Here is a 24,210-nt window from a genome sequence, read left to right on the forward strand (position 1 = left end):
AGGCGGACTCTCAACCACTGTGCCACCAGGGAAGCCCCAAGAAGCAGTTTTGAGTTTTGCTTTGGTTTTCATTAAGAGGACTGTTTCAGTGATACTATCAAAATCAGACGTATTTCAGTATGACTGACACATAATATATATGTTTTGAATAGGCAATCCATTCACATTGCATATAAATCAAACAATATAAAGGGGTATTCATCAAATGTTTCTACTTCATTCCTATCCTTCATTTCCACAAGGGTAACTTCTTTTCTTAGTTTCTTGTGTCTTTGTTTTTTGTGTAACAGAAATAGAAGTATATGTTCTTATTTTCCCCTTTTTATTCAAATATTCCATACTCTATACAGTATTACCCATCCTGCCTTATTATTTAAACAATATGTCTTGAGGATTTCAACATATCATTTCATAGAAAGGACATCTTTCCATATCAGCACATAGAAAACTTTCTTTTTATTTGCTTTTTACATGTTCAGAGTATTCTATTATACGGATGTACCACAGTTTGCTAAACACAGTTCTTTATTAGTGGATATTTGGTTTAATTCCAATCTCTTGCTATTACAACCAATGCAGCAAGGAACAAGTTTGTACATACAGTATTCTGCACATGTACAATTATATCTGCAAGATAAATTCCCAGAAGTTGGATTTTTGTATAAATTAAAAATTATCCACTTGTAATTTGGGTAAATATTCAGAAATATCCCTCCATGGGGGATGTACTACAATATCCACTATCATCAGTGATTATGAGAACACCTATTATCCAAGGCCTTGCCAAGGCCAGAATGTATTTTCAACCTTTTGGATTTTTGACAGACTGACAGAATGAAAAATGTTGTCTCAGTGAAATATTAATTTGCTTTCTCTATGACTGAGGTGGAGCATCTTTTCATATGTTTAAGTGGAATTTGTCTTTCCTTTCCTGTTAATTTTCTGTTCATAGCCTTTTCCCATTTCCTCTATTACGTTGTTGGTTTTATCAATTTACATTAGGGGGATTAGCTCTGTCATATGAATTGCAAATATTTCCCATAGTTTTCTTTCAGTTATCTTTTGATTTTACTTGCAGGATTTTTTGCTTTGTTTTGGTTTTGCTAGATAAGAGCATTTTTAAAATTATAGTATTTATCAATTTTGTGTGGTTTCTGGATTTTCTCCTAAAATTTCATGGCTTATTTTGCATTTACATTTTTGCAGCTTATCCTACTGCACAGTGTGGGTTTCTGCTGTTGTTTTCCTAGAAGGCTGTCTGGTTCCAACACAACTTATGGACACATTAATTTCCACCCTTCTGATTATACTTGCCACTTCATCATACACCATATATACTTGGGTCTCTTCATGCATAAATACCACACCGTTTTAACTACTGAGGCTTAAAAATGTTTTAATATCCAGTAGATTTAGCTCCTTTGAGAAATTCTACTCGATATAAATGTATGGGCTATGAAAAGAAATAGAGCTGATTCTCCGAAGCTGACTGTATGATTTCTTGGTTCAGAAGCCACGTGGCCTCCCTGAGAGCAGCCTCCTTCACTCTGCTTCTACTCTCTGCACACCTGCCCCACCTCTCCCCATCAGATTTACCCTTAAAGCTGCTGTTTGTGGGCACAAAGAACTGTTTTCTCCTCCGTTCTCTGTGCTTTTATTTGTAAGATGGTAAATGCAGTGCTTTTGAAAGCTTTCAGATGTTTGAGGACTTACACCTGCCCTCCAGGCTGTTGGATCTAGATCCTAAAAGTTGTTCTGGGGAGCAGATAATCATTAACTTTTTATAGATGGATTAGAGAAATGTAGGCTTCCAAGAATATATTTTGGAGATAGAGACATACATCAAGCGGGTCAGGCAGAAAGGAAAACGGGGTCGGGTCGGAATTAGAGAAAAGAAAATGAACTGGAAAAAAAAAGTGCTTTTCAGGCTCCAGAGCTTGCTGGACTTGGAATCCCAGAGCAGCGCCACCCAGTGACCGCCGTGTCCCGACCTGACACGTGCAGAGACAGGAGGGAACGGGCCGCCTCTCCGCCCTTCCGGAGCCGGGGAGTCAGAGACAGAGACACAGACGGAGACAGAGAGGCCTGAAAGAAGCACACTTAACAGTTCTCACCGGTCCGGGGGCAGCTCCAGGGCCTCGGGGGCCGCGTTTCGCCGGAAGCCACGGAGGGAAGCAGCGCCCACGTCCCGCGCGGGCAGGGGGCGGGGCCGAGGAGGGCGGGGCGCAGGCACGGTCCGGGTGGGAAGGCGGTGCCCCCGGGTCCCACCCCCCACGCCCTTCCGCCGCTCTGCCGCCCAGGGACGCCCCTCGCGCGCGCGCGCGCACACACACACACGCACACACTTCTCTCACCCCTTCACACCCTCACACACTTCACACCCCTCTCACACCCTCACACTCCCTCGCACACTCGTTCTCCCTCTCGCACAGACACCCCGTCATACACTCACACGCTGCCCCTCACACACTAGCACCGCCTTCACACACACGCACTCACTCACCCCTTCACAGACTCGCCCCCTCGCGCACTCACTCTCACTCATCACTCCTTCAGTGTCCTCGTTCTCACTCGCTCTCATCCACTCTCCCTTTCTCTTCCAAGTCTTCCCCACTTTGCTCAGAATGATAGCCCTTTGCGGGGAGGAATGAGAAGAAGGCTGCCTGACCCCAGGGCTGAGCGCAGCTCTGTCCGGGCTCTGTCCGTATCCAAGAAAAACAGAGCCACGTGTTCCCTGCACCTCAGCCAACATTGTGGGCCCCGAAAGAAGCAGCTGTGCGTCCAGGAAGGCTCAGCCCCCGAAGGGCCCTCACTGTGCATCACCCGCTCCCGCCCTTGTTAGCAAAGGGGACACGGCGTTCTCTGTGGTTCATACCACACTGGGTCCTGGGGGTACAAGCAGGGAATGACAAAGTGCTACCCTCAGAGAAAGTGATGGTTTGGTGGGGATGGGAATAGGTAAACCAGTAATTGAGACAAAACACATGTTTCAAATTATTTCTAATTTTAAAATCGTATTTAAAAAGCACACACATACTATGAGACGTGCCATGAAAGCTGTGGAAATACTGTGAAGATTTAGAAAAGCAAACGACCACACGTGCTGGGGGTCTCAGTGGAGGTTTTGTGATAAGGAGGACTGACGGGGACTTGGTGAATCAGGAGGAATTTTCACGGAAGCCCTGAGCTGGCATCTGCCCGGGGTTGTAAGAATCAATTACTGGTGGGGATGGTGCTGAGAGGCGATCGTGGTATCGTGATGAGTGGAACTTACTTGTGCAAAGCCCAAGTGTCCTCAGGGATAGTGGTGTCCCAATTCCTCCAGCACCGCCAGGCTGCGTGGCTCCGGGGCCAGCCGAACCCTCTGTGCGAGGAACCCTGGGGCCAGAGTGGCCAAGACTGGGCCACACAAAAGGGGGTGCAGAACTAAGGCTCAGACCTGGGTTTGAGTTATTGTTCAGAGGGCCTTGAATGTCACTGAAGGAGTTAAGACCTAGTTTAGGAAGTTTGAAATTTCCCTAGGCTTTTCTAGACCTTTCTGTCAGAATTATATATAGTCTCTAAATTGCAACTCTTTATTCTCCTTTAATTGTACCTTTTTTTATTCCCCACTTATAACAGATACCTATTACTTCCTCTTTGGTTTTTGCCCTTCTGGTTTACATTCAGAAGTTTTTGTGTATTTTTGGAATTAATATTTTGATTTAGTTTGTGTGTAAATAAGGCCTTGATGCTTCAAGGCTATGACAATTTGTCATTTTGCTGTGGCCCTTGAATTCGGGGTACTGCAAGTCTGGCAGTGTGGCGTGTCACTTAACCATGAGCAGGCTGGCTCAGCCCAGGATCAACTTCTCAACCCCTCTGAGTTCTGTTTGAAACTCCTGGTCAAAGATTTATTTTATGGGGCAAATTACATGCTACAGCAACATTCACAGAATGCAAAGGATATACAGTTAACCCTTGAACAGCACAGGTTTGAATTACAAGGGACCACTTATTCTCGGCTTTTTTTCAATAGTAAATACTAAACTGCTACAGGACTGGAGTTGGTTGAACCCCCAAATTCAGAACTGCCCATCTGGAGGAACCTCGCATATGGAGGGCGAACTACAAATTATACCAGATTTTCTACTGCGTGGAAGGTTGACGCCCCTAACCTTCGCATTGTTCAAGGGTCAACTATACTCCATTAATATTGCAATAGAATTGCTTTCGGCTACTCATAGCTAATATGTCTCCTTGATCACAAATACATACTTGGAGGGAGTGATTAATGATGCCCGTAATGTAATTGCCATTCTGAACGTGGAACTTACTGGAAACTTAATTTCTAATTTTGAATAACTGATTAGTAACTTAACCCTGGGGGGACCTAGTCAATCAGCAAACACTGAGCATTCTGTGCTAGGCCACCAGAAAATAATAATAATATAACATAATGTAAAATGAGAGAGTGCAGGGAAGAAAAAGAAATAAATCTGCGTTTCTGCCCCAAAGTGGCTCACAGTTTTGTAGGAATGATAGATATATAAACTGATACAAAGAAGAGTGAGAAGTATGAAAATAAGGGTGTGCCCAAGATGCTATGGAGTTCTGAGAAAGAAATGCCTAACCTGGGAGTTCATGCAATTAGGCAAAAAAGGCCCCGTGACTGAAATGGGATCTGCAGGGGACTTTACACAATAAATAGGTTATAAAAGGCAATGAAGGGGCTTCCTTGGTGGCGCAGTGGTTGAGAGTCCGCCTGCTGATGCAGGGGACACGGGTTCGTGCCCCGGTCTGGGAAGATCGCACATGCCACGGAGCGGCTGGGCCCATGAGCCGTGGCCGCTGAGCCTGCGCGTCTGGAGCCTGTGCTCCGCAACAGGAGAGGCCACAACAGTGAGAGGCCTGCGTACCACACACACACACACACACACACACACACACACACACAAAGGCAATGAAGAAAAACAGGGTACTCAAGCTTCATCTGGAATTTATCAGAAAACTTATTTTTCATATTTTCCACTCTTTTTCTTTTCTCCTGGGATATTTTTATGACATGAAATGGAGAACAGAATTGAGACTTTTTTTAATTGTAGTTGATTTACTGTTAGTTTCAAGAATGAGACATCTTTAACAAAGATGTTATTGTGAACTTCCAGGTCTCAAATTGTTTTTCGAGAGATGGAGCAATGGCCTCCTCCTTGGCTGGGGTGGTGGATGGGGTCTGGGGTTTCAAGACTGATGTATGGAACCAGCTCCTACCTTTACCATCGCTGTCACCAGCCCACAGTCAACTGAGGAAAGCTGTGGGAGAAAGAAGCTACAGAGGAAAAGGAAGCAACACCATCATTAAGGTGCTGAGAGTTGATCTGATTAAACTGAGCCTGTCTGTGCAGGAAAACAGGCAGCTTCCTGCATGCCAGTCGGACGAGGGTCAAACACAGCTCCCCCTCACAGCACCTGCCTCTGCTTTAGTTCTCCCAGCCAGGGACAATTGGCCTGCTTACCAGGCATGGGGTTTAACTTATTTTTTATACCCCACGGGCTTATTTGCTCCGCGGCATGTGGGAGCTTCCCGGACCAGGGATCAAACCGTGTTCCCTGCATTGGCAGGCAGATTCCTAACCCCTGCGCCACCAGGGAAGTCCCTCCTAGGAGATTCTTAATTGTCTTTCAAATGGTGATGGCTAAGTCATTCCACGGTGTAGACCTCTATTCAAAGTCATCAGAATGATCAGCTGCTCATCAGGAATGTCTGGACCCCTGTGCACAGGAAGGCAGAGCTGCTGGAACGCCAGCAGAGCTACAGAATTCCAGGAACTGGAGGACTCAGCTCTCACAGAGCCGTCCATGGCTGCCAGTACACGGTCCATGCTGTTTGCTCTCCAGATATGCAAAGCGTTTCCAACAAGTGGCCACCAATCTTCATCCTCAAAGTGATGAAGCACACGAATTGTCATTAAGAAGGGGACAGACTAGCAGCCCCAAGATGGTGCACAAGATGATCCACCTGCTCAGCCATAAAAAGAAACGAAATTGAGTTATTTGTAGTGAGGTGGATGGACCTAGAGTCTGTCATACGGAGTGAAGTCAGTCAGAAAGAGAAAAACAAATACCATACGCTAACACATATATACGGAATGTAAAAAAAAAAAAAAAAAAAGCGTTCTGAAGAACCTTGGGGCAGGACAAGAATAAAGACGCAGACATAGAGAATGGACTTGAGGACACGGGGAGGGGGAAGGATAAGCTGGGACGAAGTGAGAGAGTGGCATGGACATATATACACTGCCAAACGTAAAATAGATAGCTACTGGGAAGCAGCTGCATAGCACAGGGAGATCAGTTCAGTGCTTTGTGACCACCTAGAGGGGTGGGATAGGGAGGGTGGGAGGGAGGGAGACGCAAGAGGGAGGAGATATGGGGATATATGTATATGTATAGCTGATTCGCTTTGTTATAAAGCAGAAACTAACACAAAATTGTAAAGCAATTATACTCCAATAAAGATGTTAAAAAAAAAAAAAAGATAATCCACTGATGTATAGGAAGAAAAATTTCTATTTTCTAACTTCGTAGATTTTATCCACGCATTCAATTTATACATAAGTATACATTATCAAAAAGTTTGGAGACCCCTGAGCTAGACCCCGACGAGTACAAAAAAGCCTGGTCAATCCCTTAACCTACTTCCTTGTGCCAGAGACTGGCTACTCTGCCCTAAGAGACACTTGATGGCAGCTGGGAGCTCTTAGAGGGTCTCTGGACTTGGTAGAAGAAAAGTAAAAGAAGTTATGAAGAGCCTGGCATATTCGACGTGGAGTCCGACATCACATCCAGAGCCAACTGGCCTTCTGTTTATCCCTTCAGTCAAAACATCTTATCCCTCAGTACAGAGAGTTTTACTTTGCTTCGGTACACTGCCTGCAATCCTAACAAGTTGTGATGTGTTTGTTCTATGGAAAGGAAACAGCTGCTTGGAACAGAAATCTCACTGTCCCCTCAACCAGAAGGTTTGGAATGGAGCCTGGCTCTGTTTTTGGCCTTATCACTTGAGGAAAACCCTTGCTTTCCCCACATTCAATTTCTTCTCCCATAAAAATGAGGTATTGCTAATCTCAACTTCATAGGATTATTTCTGTGTTTTTTTAAGTGTAAAATTTTTACCTGATAACTCTCAAACTACAGAAGTACTGCATGCTTAGTTTATATAACGAAACAAGTGCTAACAAAACGGCATGAAGGCAAAGCTGATTTTCTCCCTTTCCCCCTCATGCCCTCCCTCCTGATACAGGCAAAACACGCAGCCCCAATGTACACCCTTCCACCTCTTTCTCCTTGCTCATACGAACATAAATAAGAGGAATTTTTTTGTATTAAAATTTATGATATATACATTATTCTGCAACAAGCCTTTTTCCTACTCTATACATTGTTTTCAGAAGCAAATGAAATCAGATTCCTAAAAGAGCTTGGTAAACTGTAGTCGCCACTCAGCTTCCTCTTTCTAACACCAATGAGAGGTAAACTGAGTGAAAGAATAGGTGAGTTTACTAAACACAAATGCAGTCAGTAATTTTGTTGCATAGAATCCAGAGTTGTCCCATCTGTCCAGCATCGGTGGAGAGTGCCTCAGTGGAAGCAGTATGAGGGCCCAAGGCTGGGGAAGAGGGGCCCCAGGGCTACCTGATCCATGGCTGCCCCCAGCACCAGGCACACTGCGGGTGACTGACCAATAAGAGTGGGATGACAATGTAGGAAGAATTGATGAATAGATTAATGAATTTTAAAAGGAACAAATGAAGGTACAAACAAGACTCCAAATGGGACCATTTCTTTAAGAAGTGTTTTCGTGAAAATATGGAAGGAAATAATGAGGGAAAATAGGGAATTTTCTCTAAGAGATCTGAGGATGCCTCTGAATAAGCAATGGAAAAAAACTGGCTGACTCATTGAAGGCTGGTGGCCTCTGGGGACCTGTAATTGTTTCACCAGCCAAGGGAACTCCAAAGCTGAGTTGGAAATCAGGTTTCTCTTTTACCTTCTTACGTTAATCTAGAAACAGTAAATGCTGGAGAGGGTGTGGAGAAAAGTGAACACTCTTGCACTGCTGGTGGGAATGTGAATTGGTACAGCCACTATGGAGAGCAGTATGGAGGTACCTTAAAAAACTACAAATAGAACTACCATACGACCCAGCAATCCCACTAGGCATACACCCTGAGAAAACCATAATTCAAAAAGAGTCATGTACCAAAATGTTCATTGCAGCTCTATTTACAATAGCCTGGAGATGGAAACAACGTAAGTGCCCATCTTCGGATGAATGGATAAAGAAGATGTGGCACATATATACAGTGGAATATTACTCAGCCATAAAAAGAAACGAAATTGAGCTATTTGTAATGAGGTGGATAGACCTAGAGTCTGTCACACAGAGTGAAGTAAGTCAGAAAGAGAAAGACAAATACCGTATGCTGACACATATATATGGAATTTAAGGAAAAAAATGTCATGAAGAACCTAGGGGTAAGACAGGAATAAAGACACAGACCTACTAGAGAATGGACTTGAGGACACAGGGAAGGGGAAGGGTAAGCTGGGACGAAGTGAGAGTGGCATGGACATATATACACTACCAAATGTAAAATAGATAGCTAGTGGGAAGCAGCCGCATAGCACAGGGAGATCAGCTCGGTGCTTTGTGACCACCTAGAGGGGTGGGATAGGGAGGGTGGGAGGGAGACACAAGAGGGAGGAGATATGGGGATGTATGTATATGTATAGCTGATTCACTTTGTTATAAAGCAGAAACTAACACACCATTGTAAAGCAATTATACTCCAATAACGATGTTAAAAAAAAAAAGTGCATCTCAAAGCATTACCAGAATGATCAAAATGTGCCCTGCATTGTGTGGTCCCTCCTCCACCGGCCCCGCCCTGCAGATGAGACCACCTCCCACGGGTCCCCTCCCTGCTACCTCCTCTCCTAGGCTGTGGCATCAGGGCCAGGCGCTTATTTCTCTATTAACTAGTGTCACCCCAAAACTCATATGAGTAAGCGTCAAACTGCTGTAACTTGTGCCGAGTTACAGCTCCTTATTACGTAGTAGTACTAAAAATTAAAAGATTCTTCAAGTCAGGCCATTTAGAAATTTTTCTAATTCGCAGAACACGTTAAACTAATGATGCTAATTAGCTTACTCAAAACAATCTCATCATGACTTTTACATCTTTTCTAGGGCAGGACCAGCATAGATAATATTCTATAGGGATTTCTCCCTGCAAGGGACACAGGCTATCCTTTCTCACCTAATTATAAGTATCTTCCAAAATGCAATCTGTGTGGTGTTACATAATTGTGCTTAAAAACGTTTTTCAGTAAGGGGAATGTGTCCTAAATCTAACCAAATATATATCAAAATATAAATGTTCAATTATAAAACTGGGGAAAATTGACTGTGCTCCACGTTCTACAAGATGGGCACATGTGTACTGCCCACATGGATTTTATAAAGATTCTAAGTATACTGTGAAGTCTGTTTATTGGCCACCAAACACATACACACAAGCAGAACCTAATATTTAATGATACAACGAGTAACAGCCATTTTCTTAGCCTGATTCAGATTAATGGAAGATTTTTTCTTTTTTTTAAAGAATGATTTTCTTATATAAGTTCTCTGAAAACACTATTCAGGGAGATTTCATCTGTGCCCCCTTGTCCTCTTGCCTCTTTGTAGAATTATTACCTAACAGGTAGTAGGGGCATCCGAATACATGTGCTGACTAAACAACTACGTTTTTCAAATATTACCAGGAATGTTCCCTTTCCACTACCTAAGAGGAAACCATGTTTGACCAAAGTGTCTCTCAGGAGAGTGGACCGAACTAAGACGGAAGTGTAATTTGAGCAATACCAAAGGATTAGAATGGTTAATTTGCAAATATGACAACATTGATTTTCTGTATGTAGCAAAGGCGTCTCATTTACAAATCAGGAGTAATCTGCAGAGACTTGGGAACATTCAGCAATGATTTATAAGATTATTACGCGAGACTCCAGAACACAAACCATCTCTGTCTATACTCAGACACATAGACACACAGACACACACCACATAAAGCCATCCTGCATTATACACAGATATACCTGTTGAATTCTGTATCACAATGGAGAGGGCTAATTAGCAAATTTGTAAATGAGCTCCTGTTTTTTTCCCCAAAGTTGTCAGACGTAATAATTAATCTGTTTTCCTAAACTGTCTGCCATTATTATCTACATGAGTGCCTCTCAGTGAACACGGGGACTTCACAAAGGTTTTACTCTCTGCAGGACTCCAGGGCACCAAGGGTTGTGGGCAAAGCACAGAGATTCCCCTGACCAATGGCTGCGTTGGGCATAGAGTACCTCACAAAAGACTCACTCCTCATTTGTTTGTTCTGTATCACCAGCAGCAAATAACCATAGACACAAATATATAGACACCAAAGTGGCTTGGACTAACCTCTAAAGCAAGATAATTAGCAGATAATTCGTTTGTTCTCCCGCAGCAGTAGAAGCTTTGTTAATCAGGCAGTAGGTTACATAGATTTGCCTTTAATTACTTACAAAAAGGCACATGTTCTCCTGCATCCACGAATAGTCAAATATCACAAGTATTAGACAATATGTGTAAAATTGCTGCAGTTATCCGTTTTCTTGGATCCTTCCCCTATCAAACTGTGTCTCTCTCAAGGGAGGCTACCCAGTCACTTTATCGCTGTGTCTCTAATACCTCCACCCAGACACGGTGAGTCTCGTTAGATTATTGATGGCAAAGAGCTGGAAGCACATATGAGTTACTCTGGAAGATTCGTGTGTTTTCTTTTTCAATTGGAACCGTTCACATAAAGGAAATGCACAGGGAATGTATCCTGAAGATTAAATCCCTACATTTTATGCTATGAGCTCCTTATCCACGTGTATATGAAGAATATAGTTTAAAAATGACTACTTACATCTTGGCAAGGGGCTCCGGTAGTTTTTGATCATCCTTGTGCAGCTGGTTCAACGCCTCAAATGTCCAGTTGAGCCTGTACGTAGCAGCAGCGGTTACATTAACCTATGTGTGAGATCTAGCTCTTAATGCCCAGCTACACAGTCTGCCTGTGGTCAGCTGGGATTCCCCTTCCAGAAAGAAGTCTTGGTTATAAAATGGTGTTAACATTTCAGAAGGACTGAAGGGTTTAGATGAACACCTCAAACCTCATTCTTATAATTTCCCCCCAGTTACGACAGCAGTTATAACAAGTTAGTGAGCAGAGACTTGCCATGCCTCTCTCTTCACCCCTTTTCATTATATTCTTTGTTGCCTTCACAAGGCTGACCTTTCTTTAACTGAGTTCTTTGCTGTTCATCCTCAGGGAAGAAAAAGCTACATTGGGAGGGGGTGATATATTTTTATTTCACCCAATATATCCAAAAGAGTGTGATTTCAACATAAAATACAAATTTTAATCTATTAAAGAGATGGTTTAGATTTTTAGTACTAAGTCTTCAAAATTTGGTGGGTATTTTGTACTGACACCACATCCCAACTTGGATAAGACACATTTCAATTGTTCAATAACCACGTGTGTCTAGAGGCACTGGACTGCCCATCAGCTATAGTTCGTTGAAGCTTACACTGGATGCCGGGTAGATAGAGAGCTGATGGTAGTTCTGGGCCGTAAATGTTAGAGGAAAGTCACTCTGTCTAGGAAAGAACGTCCATTTTTCTGTTTGCATCAGGATTTGTGGTCAAGATGAACACAATTCTGTTACAGCTGTGTAACTCTCTTCCAATTTTCGTCTGAGAGAGCCCCAGGTCTTGCTGTAGAGGAAACAGATCTATACAACCTGGGATGTAGTATATACACAAGGTATTAGAGAAGTTCAAACCTTTCTGTTGCTCACTGATTCAGCCAGTGATGAGACAGCTCTTCAGGATCCTAGAGGAATACTGCTACTCAGATTTCTTTAAAAATGTTCATTGGATGAGAGACCAAATGAACCAATAACCCAACTACCCATTCTCTGATACACAGTATTTGCAGCTCTCAGCTAATAAGTTCCTCCTCATTTACATGCTGGTCTTCAGTTTAAAGTGCTTTCATATTTCATCAGAATAATTTTTCTCTCTCATAAGGTCATAATTTTCATTGGATTATAAGTCTCCTTATGTTCAAGAATAAAACTAATTGATTACACTATGCTCAATGAGCTGTATTTGGATTCTCCAGTTATAATGTGTTTCATCAAGACTGAATCTCAACTATGATTAAAAAAACCAGCTGTATTGAAATATAATTCACGTACCACAAAATTAACCCCTTCTAAGTGCCCAATTCAGTGAGTTGTAGTTTATTCACAGAGCTGTCCAACCATCACCACTGTTTAATTTCAGAACATTTTCATCACCCTACATAGAAACTCTGTACTTAATGGCACTCACTACTCGGTACCCCTGCCCCCAAACCCCATGTGGCTTCATTTCAATTGGAAAAGTCACCTTAAAGGCTGAGTTGAATGTTTTTGTGATTAGAATAGACAGTGGACTTTTTTGGTGTGGTGGTTTCTCTTATTCATTTGTTCTATACATATTTATTGAATACTGTCTGGGGTGTAAAAGAGGGAAGAGAGTCGACAGTTCTGAGTGTGAGATATGGTTCTTCTCTGAGATAAACTCAGAGTACACAGACTAGCTCTCTTTTCTGTGCTTGACGGATGAAAGATCTGATACAACTCCATTTTGCATGAAGCTAGAGTTTTAAGCTGGTAGAGCACCATCATTTGGTATCTCTGGCCCTATACAGCTGTGAATACATTTTCACAAGTCTATTTAGAGTTAGAACCTGGCTCGAAACAGGAGACCACAGGATATAAGTGAAGAGTTTTGACTTGCTTCCATCTCACACTTTGCCTCGATTCTATTCTATTTCAGTGGGAAACCAACCAGGGTATGGCCCATGAACACCAATCCATCATTTCCTACACTCATCTTCCCGACACACACTCCCTCCTCCTGGGGGTCCGTAGTGCCACCTTAATATACTCAAAACGTTCTTGTGGGCATTAATTTCTGTTGCATGAATTCCTTGATGTAGGAAAGGCTTACCTGACAGTCAATTCCCACAATACCTAGCCACTTCTAGCTCATGATTTTATTGCTTCCTTGTATGTTTGCTAATTGTGTTCCGTGTCTGTCTTATCTTCCTAAAGAGGATGAGGCTGCCTTGAGACTAGAGACCAGTGTGTCCCTGTTCCGCACCACCACTGTGTCCTGATGCTGTTAATACACGACAAATCATGGAATTGGTTTAGCTGTCAGGTGGAAAGCTGTGGGTTGAGCCACCGTTTCTACTGACTCCCATTTTATAATAGTTAAATGGAGAGTTGGGCCCCTGACAACTGGTATGGCTATGTCCCTGCATTTGGTGTCCAGCCCAGCACCCTCTTTCACTGGATGTGCCTTGTGTCTGAGCACCTGCTATGTGCCTGGCTCTGGGCCAGGTGTTTGAAAGCAGCATCCCTCCTCTGTGCTCCCCTGTATCCTCATGTCCATCATTGCATTTACCCCATGGTACAACACGGGCTGTGTTTTCTGTCTCCCTCCCTGGGCTGTGAGCACCTCATGGGCAGAGTGGAGTTTTACACAGAGCCTGGCGCACAGCAGGCTCTCAAATTAATTTTTGTCACGTGAATAAATAAATTAAAAGGCAGTTGTTAGCAGCTCTCTGACTAGCCAAAAAGACAGCACACACACATCTGAAACAATAAGAGGACGAGACAGTATCACTGAAAGGGTTAATTGTCACAGCCGACAACGTGTAAACTGAATAAACTTTAGGTACCCATATCGTCTGGTATAGAAGTAAAACACGTTTGAAAAGTATAATCCAACCACTAAAACTCATTTTACAGTACCTCAGATTTTTATCTGCATCTTTCAAAGAGCTTTAAAGGAGATGTAACTTACGTTCAACAACACTTCACGAAATCACCTTTCTTTGTCTGCCCATCTTCTTGTACTCCTTGCTTCTCTGCAGCCTCTCACCCCGGTCCCCAAGTCTCTCCCCTCACTCGATGGGCACCTACTTTGTAGGCATCTGCCCCTTGGCTTTTTTCTCAGTGCCAGACTCAGCCTCTCTGGCTTCCTTGACTCCCTCTCTTTCACTCATTACCCTAAGTCTGCACTGCAGAAAAGAGCCTGGGCTTTTTTCTCAGTGCCAGACTCAGCCTCTCTGGCTTCCTTGACTCCCTCTCTTTCACTCATTACCCTAAGTCTGCACCGCAGAAAAGAGCCTGGAACCAACCCACTTAGCAAGAGTAGCCTTCCTTCCTAGAAGTGGGTGGAGGTGGGGAGAGCGGTAAAGAAGGTTTAGATGGGTGAAGATTATGAATACTCCAGTAGTAATTTTGTCCCTGTTACCAGTGAAATAAGATTAAGAAATGCAGAGAATCTAACAGGGCTGGTAAAGAGCTGTCCTCTCCGTTTGGGGACACGTCACTTGATGCTGTGATCTAGCAGCAAGCTCCCAGAAGTTGTTTACGACCACTTAACCTAAACTTGATGGGACGTCTTGCCCCCTCACCAAACGCAGAATACGAATCGCTCGTCTCAGGAAGGGGTTCTCTGGTCTTCAAAATTCTCTTCGGTCCTTCCTACAGGAGTTTCAGCTCCCTGTTTCAACACAATCTGTGGCCAGGGGTAAACAGAGGTCCTACCTGGACGGATCACACACGTGTCTTCTGTGCTGATGTGTAGAGCTGAATTCACCAGGCTCCTTGAGCTAAGTTGGCCCTGTGAGGGTTCAAGTCCATTGCTCTGAAATTCCACAGTGTGAGTCTCCAACCCAGAGGCAAAAATTCAGTAACGTCGTAACACAGCATCCATGTGTCAGTCAGGGTCCAGCCAGGAAAACAATAAGTATTTTAAACAGAGGTAGCTTAATTTAACACAGGGAATTGGGTACACCAATCTGAGAAGACAAACAGGGATGATGGCGCAAACTGGAGATTAGCAGGAACCGGAAGCAGAGACCTACCTGAGGCTGAAAGACAAAGCGTTCCTGGGACCCAGCGGCGGAACCCACACAGACCTGTCCCAAGGGAACAGGAGCCTGGAGGAGAGGCCACCCAAGCTGGAACCATGTGGGGGAAATGCCCTGGTTTCTCCCCCATCCCACCCACCTCTGAGTTCCCCGTTGGCTGAAAAGGAACCTGGGAGGGTGGCCTGGGTGCAGGGGCAGAAACCCTGCACTCTATCTAGCTCAGGGAGGGGAGGGTGAGTGACGGACCTACCCTGGGTTAAACAGGCCCAGGACACACACAATCCCCGTGAGATATCACTGACAAAGCTGGGGAAAATAAGGATGCAACGGAAAGACAGACTTGGCATGCAGAAGCAGCCAGGTCACCTGGGCATGCCCACACCTACTGCCACGAGAGGGGACATGCAGGGCCTATGCCGGTTGCCAGACATGGCGGATGACACACTCTGATCCAGTGAAGCCTCACAATCGCCTGCAGAGTTTTACCAGCAGCAAACTAGGCCCAGAGAGATGAAGCAACTTGCCCAAGGTTGTACTGCCTGTAGCTTTGGAATCAGAGCTCACTGAAGGCGAGTTTGCATCCACCGTGCTGCCCCTGAAACACAGTGTTGGGTACTCAAAGGTGTCGATGAATACGTGCCTTTCGGCGACGCCACTGGAGGAACAGAGCTGGTGCTGAGGCAGGGAGAGCTGGCGCTCTTCCACCTTCCTCTGCAGGCTTCCTTCTCAGCCCTACAGTTCTCCTCTGCCACCGACACTCACATCCTCCGCTCCACCCCCATCAGCACCCTCAGCGCACAGATGCACACAAACCTCGCATCCGAAACAGCTCCAGATCTGCTCCCGGGCAATAACGGGAGAAAAATAACTGAAGTGTTACCCTGACAGTGGCGTCCTTATTTTACCAGGAGATCGGCTCTATGGCAGAGGCATGAGTCTTTAATGATGGATCTGCAGCTTGTAGAAGGGGGTGGGGATTCGCTCTCACCCCTGAGGTAACGCCCACATAAGTCACAGCTTGCTGACAAGGCTGACGTTGGAAATTTTTGCTGTTGTTGTAAATTTGAATTCATTTAATCCTAAATTTGGGAGGCCTCAATTATAAACACGGAAGAGAAAAGCCGAAAGGTAGACATATACCAATTACGCACTGGGGTCTGTGGTGTGTGTGTACGTGTGTGTGTGTGTGTGTAAGGGGAGAGAGAGCAAAATAAGAATTTTTATCCTGAGTTAATAGTCCATTACAGAGCTAGAGTTAGTGGATAAAATGTTAACTAAAATTAAGTACAAAGGAGGAAACATAGTATCCTGAGTAAGATCCCTAGAATCTTTTCCCGCAAGTAGAGGATTCCCATTTCTTAAGTCGAAGTCCACAGAGGGGATGTGGCTAGCAAATCTGAATACTGTGTGGATACAAAAAGACACATTCTTCCCCACGGAGCTGACTGAGACACTCCCTGACGATCAGATAATCCCTGAAGATGTTATCCTGCAGATATGTGTGTGTGTATGATAGCATTAAAAGAATTTTCTTGAAGATAATAGGTAATTCTGGAAGCTCTAATCTGAAATGGAATACCTTCATGATGTAATTTTCAATAAATTAGTGGTTTTGCTGGTATAAAATATAAAGTGCTTATAAGAATTTGTGTTACTAATAAAAAACTGGAAAGCCATTTTCCCCAAGGTATTTTATAATGATGGAGGTAGAAAATATCTAATTTTATCAGGAATAATCTTCTCTCATTTGGCCCTTAAATTCCTGAAGATTCTCATAGCTGAGTTAAAAGCACAAGCAGTAGAATTTAGAATCTAACACGTCCTGTTGGTGAGCTGTTATTCCCTCTGGGATAATTTCTATCATTGTTAAAAGAACTGTCCCTGTAAGCTGCTGTGTCCATGATAAAAATCACTCAAATATTTATAATGGTCAATATTTATTAGAGAACTGATTGAGATTTTTTTTTTTTTTTTTTGGTACGCAGTCCTCTCACTGTTGTGGCCTCTCCTGCTGCGGAGCACAGGCTCCGGACACGCAGGCTCAGCGGCCATGGCTCACGGGCCCAGCCGCTCCGCGGCACGTGGGATCTTCCCGGACCGGGGCACGAACCCGTGTCCCCTGCGTCGGCAGGCGGACTCTCAACCACTGCGCCACCAGGGAAGCCCAACTGATTGGGATTTTTAAGTTGTACCCTTAAAATAGCACTTAGGCCACTGCAACATATAAATAAGTGCATAAAACTCTTGTAAAGTCTACATAACTGCCAACACTCTTTTGCAGATGCATTTATAAATCATAAATATGTGAATGCATGAGATCTCTAAGATGCTTAAATCAAACATTACATTTCATGGCACCATTTGGGTACTTGTGTTGGGATTTAGGGAGAATTTCCTTTGGGTAGTGCAGTAAGTGGTTATAAGACAAACTAGGCCCCATTCCACATGGCAGACAGATGAGCTTAAAGAAGAAGTAATGAGGTAATTTTTCAAAGAAAGGGAAAAAAATTCCCCAAGATCAGTTATTTGCCCTCCACGTTCATGGTGTGTTTTTTGTTTTTTTCATCCAGGAAAGCAGCAACCCTCTCTAGGCAGTAAGAAGCAGTATATTCTCTGCCTGTGTGAAAGGAGACTTGGGCTCTGTTCAGGTCCAGCCTGGCTCTTCTCTGGGATCCCAGGTCATAATGACCTGTCACCCATCTCCACAGGCTCTGCTACCGTTGGTGCCCTGCTCTCAAGGTGACACCAAATCAGTGCTTAATGTGGTCCTGTTTAAAGGCAAGATTCTGCTCTTTCCTAACCTCAGACGAACGTAGGTACCATTTAAACTCTAATGGGTGGCGTGGTTCTTTCCCCAGACCTGAGATCAAGTGATTGGGATGGAAATATAGACGGATGTCTCAGGAGGAGAGTCAGTTCTGTTCTTTGTTCCTGCAAGAAGTTGCAGGGCGTCTTTTTCTCAAGAACACGGGTAAGCTGGGTGAAATATGACTAATACAGATTTTCAAGTGACTAAAGCACAGTTCAAACTTTAAAAGCAGATAAAGTAATATCTTGAAATCACATGTTTGCTCCCTAGAACTATATGACTTTCATAGTAGCTTTCTTTAAAATGGTATCTGACAATATTCAAACCGTCACACTGCCAACTCAAGTCTGACCGATCCAAGTACCTGAAGTAGTACATTGTTTTCTGACTTACACAGAGAGGTGAGGAAGTCCAATATTTTCCCTCGTGGATTTTCTAGAATATTAGTTTTGGTTAATAGATAACCTCCCCCAAATGGATCTTATGTTGTAAAACGCATAGGAAACAAAAGGTTAAACAAAGTTCAATTGGTTCTTTTGCTACCAGACTTTTTCAAAGGCTTTAATTAAATAGACCAACATGTTCTTTTACTTCCTAAGAGAAGGCCAAGAATGCGGTGTTTCACTTGGAATCCTCTTTTTGTACGAGGAGACCCTGCAGAATAATACTTTGCAGTACCTACTTTGGGAAATGCTAGTTGAATGACCCCTTTCTGTGGAGGCGGTGAGGATGCTCCCACCACGGGCTTTTTGCTCCTGTTTCCTTTGCCTGAAATACTAGCCCCAGGCAGCCACATGGCTGGCTTCCCACATCTCCTTGAGTCTTTACTCAGGGGTGATTTTCTCAGTGAGGCCTTGCCTGGTCAACTTTTTAAAATTCAGGTCCCTTTCTCAATATTCACGAGCCTTCGTCCCTGTTTATTTTCCAACGTGGCACCTTCTAGCTTTTTTTCCCCTCTGTCTTTGGTTTATTACCTCTCCCTCCCTCCCAAATAGAGGGTAAGTTCCTTGAAGGCAGGACCCTATTGCCACACTCAAGGGACAGCTCTCAGCCTGCATTCTATTCAGCCCATTATTTTATTCAACACCATGGAATGCTCCGTCAACTGTGAAAATACTGAGATAGTCTGAAAATGCTCCCTTCACTCAGCCTCCAGGACACCGTCCTCTTTTCTGCCTGACTGGCCACCCTTCAGATATCTGTCCTGGATTCTTCTCATATTTGTGCCTTTAAACATGGCAAAGCGGAGGGCTCAGTCCTGAGATTTCATCTCTGCTCTCGCTTCACTCACAAAGCACGTGGATGCGAACATCATCTACAGGCTGATAACTCCCAAGTCATTTCGGCAGCCCAGATGTCCCGACCCATCGTGGTAGTGGCCGAGCTCATCAGGGCTGGATAAGCTATGCTGAGTTTGGTTTTACTAAGAGAATGAACGTTTACTTCTTACCTGCTGTCCTTGGTAGGCAGCTCCACTAAGCACAGATCTCTCCTCCAGCAAGTGGCTCATAGGTTGGGGCTCCTTGCATTCTGGGGCTCCCCCATCTTCTAGGGCATCAGAGTTCTTCATTTCTAGCCATGTGGAAGAGAGAAAAAAAAAAGCATGGGAGATTCACATCTATTTTGTTTGAGTATAGAAGTGGTGAATCTTACTTCTACCTACAGTCTTACTTCTGCCTACGTTCCGCTCTCCACAACTTGGTCGTATGCCTCATCTTGTAACATGGGGGCTGGGAAGTGTAGTTTAGCCAGGTTCCCAGACAGGGGAGAAGACCAGGGTACAGGTGAGCTCCATTGCAGGACCAGGGGCAGTACCACAAGTGAATTTCATGGCTTTGTCTTAATAGAATCCTCCCTGCTGTTTATTTTGGAGATGGGTTACTCCTAGGTTTTTTTTTTTTTTTTTTGCGGTACACGGGCTTCTCACTGTTGTGGCCTCTCCCGTTGCGGAGCACAGGCTCCGGACACGCAGGCTCAGCAGCCATGGCTCACGGGCCCAGCCGCTCCGCGGCATGTGGGATCTTCCCGGACCGGGGCACGAACCCGTGTCCCCTGCATTGGCAGGTGGACTCTCAACCACTGCGCCACCAGGGAAGCCCCACTCCTAGCTTTTGATATGGAGAAGTGATGTATATCTAGTGATTGGAAAATAAATTGTGCTCAAATACAAGAAAATTTTCAGCTGACTCAAATCTCGTACAGAATGAGGCCATGTTAAAATGATTCTACCTATGCTATAGAAGTACAGTGTTCCCTCATAAGGCAGGGCCAGTGTGGAGAAATTCAAGTTGACCTTTAAAACTTCCAGCGTGCTCATTAGGAACACCTGTTCATTCTGTCCTAATAGCAACTGAAACTCTTTAAAGGACAGCACTTTCAAACCATGAGCACAGTCCTCTTGTAAATGTCATCTAAAATGCTCGCAGCTAAAGCAAGATTAAGAAATTTTAACTTGGATTTGAGATTTATGCTTTGAAATGTTTATTGTTTTATCTCAATTAGTGAGCATATGCACCCTTAAAACCCTCATGAAGATGGTCGACAATCCAAATTTTGCTGACATATATGGAGTTTATATGAACCTACAGTAGGAGATAAGAGCTTCAACTATAAGAACTGACAGGTCTGGATTCAACTTCATTCAGTCTCTTACTTGATGTGTGAACTTGAGCAAGTTTTTAACTACTCTAAGTAAGATTATGTTTCCTCATCTGTAAAATTGGGATATTATAGACACTATAACACATGTATTATACCTACATAAAATTGTCATGGGTATGATATAACATATGTAAAAATTCCTGGTAGATACTAAGTGCCCAATTCTTTTTTTTTTTTTTTTTTTTGTGGTACGCGGGCCTCTCACTGCTGTGGCCTCTCCCATTGCGGAGCACAGGTTCCAGACACGCAGGCGCAGCGGCCATGGCTCACGGGCCCAGCCGCTCCGCAGCATATGGGATCTTCCCGGACCGGGGCACGAACCCGTGTCCCCTGCATCGGCAGGCGGACTCTCAACCACTGCACCACCAGGGAAGCCCTAAGTGCCCAATTCTTAACTATTAAATTACCTTTACTGACTTTAATGTTTTCTCTTAAATTATATCTATTAAGACTTTAACATCTTACTACACTTACTTGTTACAAGCTTAGTTACAGACCAAAGATATTTTCGTGGTTAAAACTTTAACATTTGCCAGAAGGTTTGCTTCCAGTGACCTCTGTGTTCCTTTGACCGTGCTTCTTTCTCTAAGACACACCATGGTTTTATGACTGTAAGGCCTAAAGGGTGAAGCACATCGTATCTTCCGGCATTGATTGCCCGTGCAAATCAGTGATTCAAGCAATCTGGATTTCTCCACTAATTGGCTTTTAAATAATGAGCAACGATCATCTATTTAGCACATAAGGCCCCTGAGGGAATCCTGAAGATGAAGTATTGTGTACTTCATAGTCAACTAGAAGCCCTTTTATAGGTTACTGTGGTTAGAGAAGCAGGAGTGATTTTTCTGGCAAATTAAATTTTCTTTGCTTGAGCTCAGCTCTGCTGACTCAGAGTGACCAGGCTGGATGGATTTGCAGTCTACCCCTTCTCTCCTCCCAACAGCGGTCACCTCCTTTAGGACAGTCACTTCCTTGGTCACCTTGCCTGGCCAGCAATGAGATTGCCAGAGTCCAGGAAGAATGCAGTTCTCCTCTTTGGCGCTCTATTAAGTAGGAAGCAAAAAAAAAAAACAACACAAAAAACAGCTGGTTTTCTTGCTCTATAGACTTTCCTACCAGGTGTGAGGCAGATATCAGGGTAATCAAGATACTCTTTAAGTTTACATTCACATTTTCTGTTGTCTCGGCCAAAATTTGACAGGCACGCACCATGAGATAGGTGGTTTTTGATCTCTTTCCCTTCCGTCCTTCCTCCCTCCCTCCCTGCCTCCTTTCCTTCCTTTTAATTTCTTAAAAAAAAATTTTAAATAGAGATTATCTGTAAGCTCATTCTTAGAAAACAGTGGGGCTAAGAAAAATGTAGGGTCTCCTGGTGACAAATAAACGCTTGAAGACTCTCCAACATAGTCACGTGTATTTATTAATCACCAAATCTTTGGATAGCTCTATAGAAGGCTTTCTTATTTGGCCTCTGCAGCATGTTCAGCTTTCCCTGACCTTCACCTCTGGTTATCTATGCTGTTTATTAGCTCTGCTCTAAGAAACTACCATAAACCACAGAGGCTAAAGTCTGATCTGTGTCTTTATCTCAAACGAAGCATCGCAGTTTCCCTGTCTCTCCCACCGGACAATGAGCGGATTGGACACAGAAGTGCACGTCCTGTATCCCTGCACCCCTGCATTTCACTCATATGATGAGCTCAATAACTGCATGGTGAACTGTTGACCAGAATGGACTATGAAAAATATTATCAAGGAACATTGTTTAGGTTGTAGCCAGGGAAGATTCTGAGTTTGGTCTGAACTGGTTTGACAGAAGGCCAGTTTTGCTTACTCTGTTTAGGAGAATTGCCAAAGCATTATAACAGTTCTAGGATCTGCGGATAAAAAAAAATCCATCCTTTAGCATGCCCTGATCTGAACCTGCATAAAAAGCCCAAGCCCTTCCTACCCTCAAGAGAACACTGGGTTGGTACAGCTTCTCAGAAATCAATGATGCTTTCTAGGAGCATATATTCAAATCAAATCCATAGCCCGTAAACAGCTGGAGCTATCTCCCAGCGGCGTCCGAATATGCATGCTCTTTTCTCTCTCATGCTTGCTACTGACTTGCTACGTAAAGCATCTGGTGTGTCACTGTTACTGCATGAGCTCTCCATTTCCTTGCAAATAGGTGGATATGTGACTTTCACACTAATGAGTACCACATGGTGTAATGAAACCCATCACCATGAAATATAGCATTTTTAGAAGGCTCTCTTGCATCAGGGAAGCCCACTTATGCTGCTGAAAATGTTTTTATCTGTCTGCTTTGATGTGGGAAATGGGTGTCATTAGTAGGACATGAACCAAATCCTAACTTCATGCTTGTGTCCTCGTGTTGCCTTCAGACCTACATACGTGCAGTTCGGTGAAGGAATGGGGGCCTTCAGCCAAGGTCCTGAAAGACACTCAGAGTCACCACAGGGAAGAAGCAGCTCATGTCCTCATCCTCTCCCTCTTTCCTTCTTTGCCTTTGGTTTTCAGAGGAATCTTAATAGATGGGCAGAGGGCATAGTATCTGTGAATTTGAGTGGTCCTGTTCTGGTTTCCACATAAGTGCAGTAGAAGAAGAGAGGAAGGATGGGAGTTAGAGACAGCCAGACTGAGCAGAGCTCCCCAAGCCTTGCCAGGCAATGTGATTTTGAGGTCAGGTGTGTCTTGAACCCTGTTGGAAGTATGTTTGCCTGCAGGCATTAGAAACTTAGCAAATATCGCTAGTAAGTGCTTTATTTTCCAGCAGGAAACTCGGCCAACTGCCACCAGTAACATCTGTAACTGATTGTCAAGGAAAGAGAGAGGAAATAGTTTTGGCTCTACCGTGTTGCTCCTAAATCTTGATCAAACACAAGAAAAGGCAGCTGAGTGATGCTTGAATAGTGCCAGTGTGAAAGTGAAGTGCAAATGTAGTGCCCATTTAAAAATGAACGATTTTTCTAATGGACTGCACGAATCACTTAATGCTGCTCCAGACTCCCAAAGAAAAGAGAGAAGAGCCCCTGAGAATGTCCTGCAGTGTATCTTGTGCCTTACCATTTACCTTGGCATTCTTTGTTTAACACTTCACATAAGGCAGAAAAGATTAGCCTTGGAAAAGCTTCTACTATACTTAAAAAAATGGCTACTCCTACTGGGGAGTTTTGAAATATTCACAGTAATCATATTCTTTGATTTTATTTTGAGATAACTGTAGACTCACACGTAGTTGTAGGAGAAAATACAGAGCGATTCCGTACAACCTTTATTCAGCTTCCTCCACTGGTAGCATCTTGCAAAACTACAGAGCCATAGCACGACCAGAATATTGACATCAGTGGAGTCAAGTTACAGAACACCTTCATCACCACAAGGCTCTCTCTTGTTACCCATTTATCAGCCTCGCAGGGCGTTAACAGTTATCCTCTCCCTGGGAATTCCTTCTAGGGAGCTGATCTTGATTCTTTAATTAACCTCAGTCCTAAGCCCAGGTACCTTGCACGGCTCTGAAAGTGTCATGCCACATCCATGATGCTGTGACTCTGGTTCACCCTCTTATTTTCCACAATAAAGTCCCATCTCCAATACTCATTCCACAGTTACATTTCTGAACAATAGAATGTACAGTAGAACCTCCTCTATCTCCTTCTCTTTCCTAGT

At 43.8% G+C, this 24,210-nt stretch overlaps 2 protein-coding genes and 1 long non-coding RNA gene across 6 annotated transcripts in view; 1 reads left to right on the forward strand and 2 right to left on the reverse strand.

Moving 5' to 3' along the window:
* The window catches only part of LOC116742337, a 124,020-nt gene extending 121,826 nt beyond the window's left edge, over window positions 1-2,194 (reverse strand). Inside the window, exon 1 of the long non-coding RNA XR_004346439.1 lies at window positions 2,115-2,194. This is a non-coding gene — a long non-coding RNA (uncharacterized LOC116742337). The remainder of the gene's footprint in view (window positions 1-2,114) is intronic.
* The window catches only part of CLVS1 (clavesin 1), a 226,541-nt gene that overhangs the window by 166,114 nt on the left and 36,217 nt on the right, over window positions 1-24,210 (forward strand). The gene's annotated exons all lie outside the window — the stretch shown is intronic.
* Window positions 4,962-24,210, reverse strand: part of ASPH (aspartate beta-hydroxylase) — a 267,950-nt gene continuing 248,701 nt past the window's right edge. Inside the window, exons 25-28 of one of the 4 annotated variants that reach the window (XR_004346438.1) lie at window positions 19,325-19,446; window positions 14,740-14,815; window positions 10,992-11,066; window positions 4,962-5,918 (exon numbers count right to left, since the gene is read on the reverse strand). The gene's annotated coding sequence lies outside the window, so the exon portion shown is untranslated. Of the gene's footprint in view, window positions 5,999-10,991; window positions 11,096-14,739; window positions 14,816-19,324; window positions 19,447-24,210 lie in introns of all 4 variants that reach the window. The other 3 variants (XR_004346436.1, XR_004346437.1, XR_004346435.1) reach the window with 3 other exon arrangements.

The sequence above is a fragment of the Phocoena sinus genome, chromosome 17, assembly GCF_008692025.1.
Source record: "Phocoena sinus isolate mPhoSin1 chromosome 17, mPhoSin1.pri, whole genome shotgun sequence".
NCBI lineage: Eukaryota > Metazoa > Chordata > Mammalia > Artiodactyla > Phocoenidae > Phocoena > Phocoena sinus.